General features: G+C 33.4%; 1 long non-coding RNA gene across 1 annotated transcript; it reads right to left on the minus strand.

Moving 5' to 3' along the window:
- Nucleotides 1–351: 351 nt before the first annotated feature.
- LOC140137856 (uncharacterized) lies at nt 352–4,949 on the minus strand. Its single transcript, XR_011856906.1, has 3 exons — nt 4,855–4,949; nt 4,464–4,616; nt 352–547 (listed from the first exon to the last, which is right to left on the minus strand). It is a non-coding gene; the product is annotated as an uncharacterized lncRNA (long non-coding RNA).
- Between the last annotated feature and the right edge of the window lie 1,803 nt (nt 4,950–6,752).

Here is a 6,752-nt window from a genome sequence, read left to right on the forward strand (position 1 = left end):
TTTAACATGAAATGCAGTATATATTCTGCCCAATCCCTTCATGAGGGTGAATCTTTCATTTATAGCTATATAATATATGCTATAAATTAAACAATATCAATATTTACCTTTTATTGTGTTCAACATTTTTTACGGCTATCTGATAATTGTTAATTCCAATAATAAATTGAAAACCAATATTTCCAACATCATAGATGTTCTTTTCATAACTATTCATAACATCCAAATATCCGCATAAGGTTGATACTTTTCATTAATTTTACTTCTTTCCTGTTATCCTTCAACATTTTTTAAAGCAATTTACTGTGATAATTCCCATTACTATATCACTATAAATCACATGTTCTGAATATTGAAATCCTTTTATATTTGATCCTTCTTATAAAGGCCTATGCACCAGACCGACCTGTAATGTTGTTGAATTATCATCATTGCCAACTTATGGGCATATACTCTATTTTGTTACTGGTGTTGCCTTGGAAATCTTTCACTCTGATAACATTCTTTCCATCCTGTTTGCTGAACAATAACATATTTCAGTCTTAACCTGTACATGGAAGAAAATAACATTATTAAAATGCAATCAATGTTACCATTTCAAATTACAATACCACATAGAGAAAGGAAGAGCGAGTTAAGGGTCTTAATTATTAAACTGTTGTGATTTGGTAGTTCACAGTATCTTACGAATGGTTGTGAGCTTTGGCAAAAACTGCATTGCTCAATTCATAGTGAGCGTGTAGAAGAATTAAAATATCACAGATATACTTTTATAGATGCTGCGGTTCTTGAATTACGTTGTGAAGAGGGCTGAAACAACAACACTTTTGTAAAACGTACATAACTCATTAACAACAATAAATTAAGCAAGTTTGCAAAGTATACGATTTGTAGACTGAACCTTTGCAAAACATCAAGGTGTCAATTTTCAACAATACATTGATCCAGACAATAAAATTCGATTTTTAGGTTGCTTCGACCCACAATACCTCGTCTACCCTTAAAGAGAGAGAAGTTATAGCTCACCAGTAGCTTTATATCCATTTTTTATACGAGCTCTCCATATTTAAGATGATCTTAATAACTTTCCAGTTTGATTTGTGTATACAGACGAATAGTGGTGCTAAGTTAAGAGAATTACTAAACCTTCCTACATCATATACCATGTATAATTTGTACCTTCCCAACAGCCATAAACCTTACCAAGGCTGATAAATTTCTTTAGCCAAATCTATTTGTAAAGCTATAAATTACATATTCTGATAGCCTAAGTTCATGATCACAGCTACATGCTGATTATTTCAAAATCAAATCCCATCATTTTGGGCTAAATTTAACTCTTCTTTATAGCTTACTGGTATCCTAAAATTCATTTCCTGAGGCTGATATATTTCATGAAGGAAATGGTACATGCTTTGAAAATAATGATCATTTATGATTAACTATGTTCCCTACAGTTAATTCCACAATGTGGAGGTATGCCCATACCAACATGTGTGCTAATCCTTTATTTATTATGCAATCCAAAGATGGAAGATCTATATTAACTCTTTCCTATATAGTGATCCCTCAAAAAGCAACTCTGAAGCTCCGAAATCTGAAGCTCCACACGCGTATCTCACACCAATAAAATATGCTAATGTTTTAACTTTTATGTTGATCTAACCGCATTGGGTAATACTATGTTATACACTCTCCTTTAGCATCATCTATTCACCTCAAACAAAAGAAAATTGTCCGTTTATGCACCAACTCACATTACCTTGCACACACACAACCTTTGTTTAAGAGATTAAATACACATACAGTTTATGATATTCACAAACATCAAATTTCCCTCTTTATGTATAAGTTCAAAAGTGGTTTACTCCCAAATATTTTCACTGATTATTTTAAGAAGAGTAATACCTTCCATTCTTATGGAACCAGGTCAGCTGAATTGTATAGACCTTGCAAATAACACTATTAAAAGACAGGGACCATTAAGTTGGAATGTTATTGATCTCAATATTCGTAACTATAACACTGTTAAATGTTTTAGAATTAAACCTGTATAAAGATTATCTTGTATCATAATATGAGTTGTAATTAGATTGCTTGGGGTTTTACTTATAGCTCATGTTGATTTCCATCAATACTCTCGTGACTTTGAGTCTCGTAATCATCTTTTTATTATCATGATTATATCGTCATTGCCAACATTTTTTTCTGTCTCACCTGTGTTGTCCTGTCTCGCTTTGCACGTTGTAGCTTTGTCGTTTCATAATGTCTCTCGTCTTTGCACGTATATAGTATTTAAGTATTAAATTTCTTTCAGGGTGACCAAACTTGTACGAGCCTTGTGCTCTTTTTGGTCATCCTCCATTGTAATACCGTTTGTTGTGATTTATTTGACTCAATTGGTAAATAAAACTGAAACTGAAACTCTATGTATGTTTTCCCAAGCAAAGTTATTAGATAATTTGTAACCTTAATGTAAGCCTATTATAATTAAATTAAAGGCCTAAGCTTTATAATTTTCCTTGATAAATGCCCAATCATCATCTTCTTAAATCATATTGAGTTATTGATCAGCATTAATTAGCAACAACTCTAAAGCTTGGTCTCCATCAAGGTTTCAAGCATTAATATATACCCATTTGAGATAGGCCTATCTGACAGCTTGCTTAGTTCAATGAAGATCGATGTATTAACTATTGATGATTTCCGCTTAATTATTTTAATAATATTGTGTGCCAAGTACTTCTTCACCTAGTCGTGTATATCCTATTTAATTACACATTGATAATTATTGTTTTTAAACCTTTGGAATGTGTAGCAGGGAGGCAGTGACTACTAAATAACAACTAACTTGCCCCTTGATAACAACAATTATGTAGCTCACTTAAAATAGTACTATAAATTGATGTCTTAAAATCTTATTAGAAATTCTTTTTAGCTTTTATTGGATTATTGAACACATCATATCCATGCCATAGAATAATGCTTTCTGACAAGTTTATGTCCTTTCCAACTGATGATAACACTTAACTTAAACCAATATATTGATTATTCTATACTAACAGCAAAATTGATTATTTGTGATGACCATAATCTGCGCTGTTCATGTCAAGTTTTCACAGTTTTCTACATACCATTCCACTCAAAGCTCGTAGTTTAACAGTTATAAAAAGTTAACTGTACCTTCTTGCAATAAATTACAAGCTGCAAGAAACTTCCTTTGTTATTCAAGCTATATATATATAGACTGATACCAATTAATAGCTATCTATCCACCAATAATCGACTTGTTTTTAGATTTCAACATGTGTACCTCCGTTTAGGGCCTTACTATATTAATCATGTTTTTTATATAATTAAACCATTTACCTATATAATTGCAAATCCTATGGAGTAGTCTATTGTGTAACTGTATATTCTTGCAATAAATTACAAGCTGCAAGAAACTTCCTTTGTTATTCAAGCTGTAGGCTTATATAGACTGATACCAATTCCCTAATAGCAATCTATCTACCTATCCCCAATAATCAACTTGTTTTTTGATTTCAACCTGTGTACCTCCGTTTGACTGATTTTAGGGCCTTACTATATTAATCATGTTTTTTTATATAATTGAACCATTTACCTATATAATTTCAAGTTTATACAACTGTGTTTTTACCACACTTTTTCTATATTGGCTTGTTTGGTGTTGCCCCAAATAGTCACTGGTCTGAACACATCAACTGCGATTATCAAAATGAAATCCATAATAAATAAAAATTTTTATTGATACATATTCTCTACATCTCTCTTATACTGACACTTGTCATGACCTATTATAAGGACAGATGATCATGTCTAATTGTAATATTAATATATTTAATGGAGGGGTTTCACATAACTTCAATAATACACCATGATTACGTGTTAATACGAATTAAGAAAAATTTGTCTAATGCAATGCACAAATCTGTGCTTCGCTGCAAGAAGCTAACCTGATGTGATTATTGTATCATTTCTATCTGTGATGCCGCTATATTGGTATCTACTATGACCAGCATCATCAACCAGGTAATTAAATCATTAAACCCCCTCTTACCATCACATCCCCTCATACAGGTAAAATTTTCATCTTAATACTATAAATAGGCATATACTTAGTTTCATTTAATGCAATACTTTCATGTGATAGTCTGCAATCAATCGATGCTCCTGCACCATCTCGTTTTGCCCTTCTTCCTTTTAAATCTCTGACTTCCTGACAAAATGAAATTAACACTAGCTCCCATTTTTTATAACCAATGGGTCCTTAAGCCATCATCTATTCTTATTAAAATTGTGTTTTTAGAGAATGAAAATTAAAATCAAATGTGCTGTAATAATATATCACCTTTACTCGAAAACCTGCCGTACACTGCCTGATGTTAAACTAAATACTAGGACAAATAAATTATGACAACATATTACCATTTCAAACTTACCAATGTTTTGGTGTTTCTTTATTACCTACTCTGGACCTGTTACATGTAGCGTTAATAAATCTCAACTGCTGTGGCTATTACATGTAGTCTCGAATACTGATGCTTATTGCTTCACACTTAGCTCTTTCCAATATCATACTAAAAAGATAAATTCTTATAATAAATATTAAAACAACAAACTTAATGAATGTTCACAATAATCTATGTTTTAGACCGGTCTATTTATACTTGCAGAATCTCAATCTTCTCTAATGCCAAATTATAGATTTGTAGATGCTTAATAGGCCCAGCATCTTTCATAATTCTCTGAGAATCTTCAAAGCGACTAATAAATCCAAATATGAAACAAATGATTTATATAAGTTCATGATTTACCCAACAGATTATTTACCTGTACTTCTACTATTTGATCTCCTTTAAATTTCTATTCCATGGTAGAATATGGTCACTCCAATAATAAGTTAGTTTCCATCAACTTCCAACAAAGAAAATTGATCAGGCAGTGTAGGCCTACAGTAGTTTGGAACACTAGGTATACATGTATGACTTCACTCCTCAACAGCAAACATAAGAATGATTTGAAAACCCATTGAACATGTTGAAACCAATTCAATCCATAAATCAATAATGCCAGTGGAAAATAACAACCACTTGAAACCAGCCAATAGACTATATGACCAAGAAAGTTTTATCGCCTTGCCAATCTTAATCTTTGATTAAATGCAAAAATTTCATTTGTCATTTAACTTTATTTAATGGCAATATTGATGACTTAACGACCAAAGTGATGGTCAGAATACAGTCGGCCATTACTGGGTGTTAATTGGGTGGATTAAACCCGCTTAAAAATCGATGTTTAATTGTATTGCGTTGTGAACTTTCATCATTCTTTTGTCTACGTGTAACACGGGTGATGGAATGTAGTCTAATATCACCGCCAAGGCCACATCATTCACATTTTAGGTGCGATATACCTAAAGGGTGTAGGAATGCGTGACCAAGCTATGGCTGCCACTGAGGTGTAGGAATGCGAAAAATTGGATTCGTCTATATAGTGGGCTTTTTGTTGTATTTTATGTAAAAGTCCCGCTACTACATTTTTTTTCTGACTAGCGGGTTTACTGGCTAGCGGGCTATATCCGTTACCCAGAGCACCCGTTACTCAAAATGCCCACTATTCAGAATTCTGTCTAGTGGGCTGTTTTAATTATTATCTTACTAATATAGCCACTTTGAGTCATGGGTTTTGGTGAATATATAGAGTAAAACATAAAAAAAATATACAAAATATGTCAAAATGTTAATGTCGAATACTTTTGGATTGCTATTCCGTGTCTGCTAGAGGAGTTTTATTTCCTCCACTATAATTTTGCTAACGTCAACGTTATACTTCTGAAGTATTATTTCAGACTTTAGAGTGATAAAGTTAAATTGAATTTAGCTATGTTTTGTCTGCAAACGGTTTTTGATCATAAATATCATAAAAATGTTTGTGAAACACGAATTTGCATTTAAACTTCACTGGGCTACATATTAAACAACAATAAACTCCCGATCGGCCCCGAATGCATCCTCACGTTGATATGATACAGAATTAATACTACAAACCATCTGGGTATTGTTCAAGAGGAACTTCGAACGTCATGAATCCACAATTACGAGTACTTACGATATGTGTTGACAAATACTTCTCTACTTAAGCTGAATTATTCAGATGAATCTATTTTAGAATCAAGACCCTAGGTGCAATATAATATTAACCTAAATTTTGACCAAGTCACACAAGCAATATTGAATTAACACTCACGTTTAATTTTCGTGGCTCATCCGAGCTCACTTCTTCAGCACTGGTGGATTACTGGACGTTGTTGCGCGAATCGGATCACGTGACCTGGGTATGTCACCAACAGGTGACGCTTCGCGTTTGTGCTCAGATACACGCTTGGATAGTGGACGCTCAGTTTCACCGACATACGCCCACAGATGGCAAGCGATTTCTTGACATGGTCAATTTCCTGTTCCAGGCGTTCACTATCAGAGGATAGCGTTTTAGCGCGGTGGGTCAAAGTTCGTATAACCCCTAACTTGTATTCAAGTGGCTGGTGACTCGCAAAATTCAAATATTGGTCTGTGTGTGTGTGCTCTTGCTATACACACTGAAGGATACGCGTTACGCGAGATGAGGGTGTCTAACATGACAATGGAGATGTTGGATTCATGTTCAACGGTGAATTTGATAGAGTCGTGAATGGAGTTAAGATGGTGAGTGAAACTGCCTATAATCACCAT

Source organism: Amphiura filiformis, chromosome 17, assembly GCF_039555335.1.
Source record: "Amphiura filiformis chromosome 17, Afil_fr2py, whole genome shotgun sequence".
Taxonomy (NCBI): Eukaryota; Metazoa; Echinodermata; class Ophiuroidea; order Amphilepidida; family Amphiuridae; genus Amphiura; species Amphiura filiformis.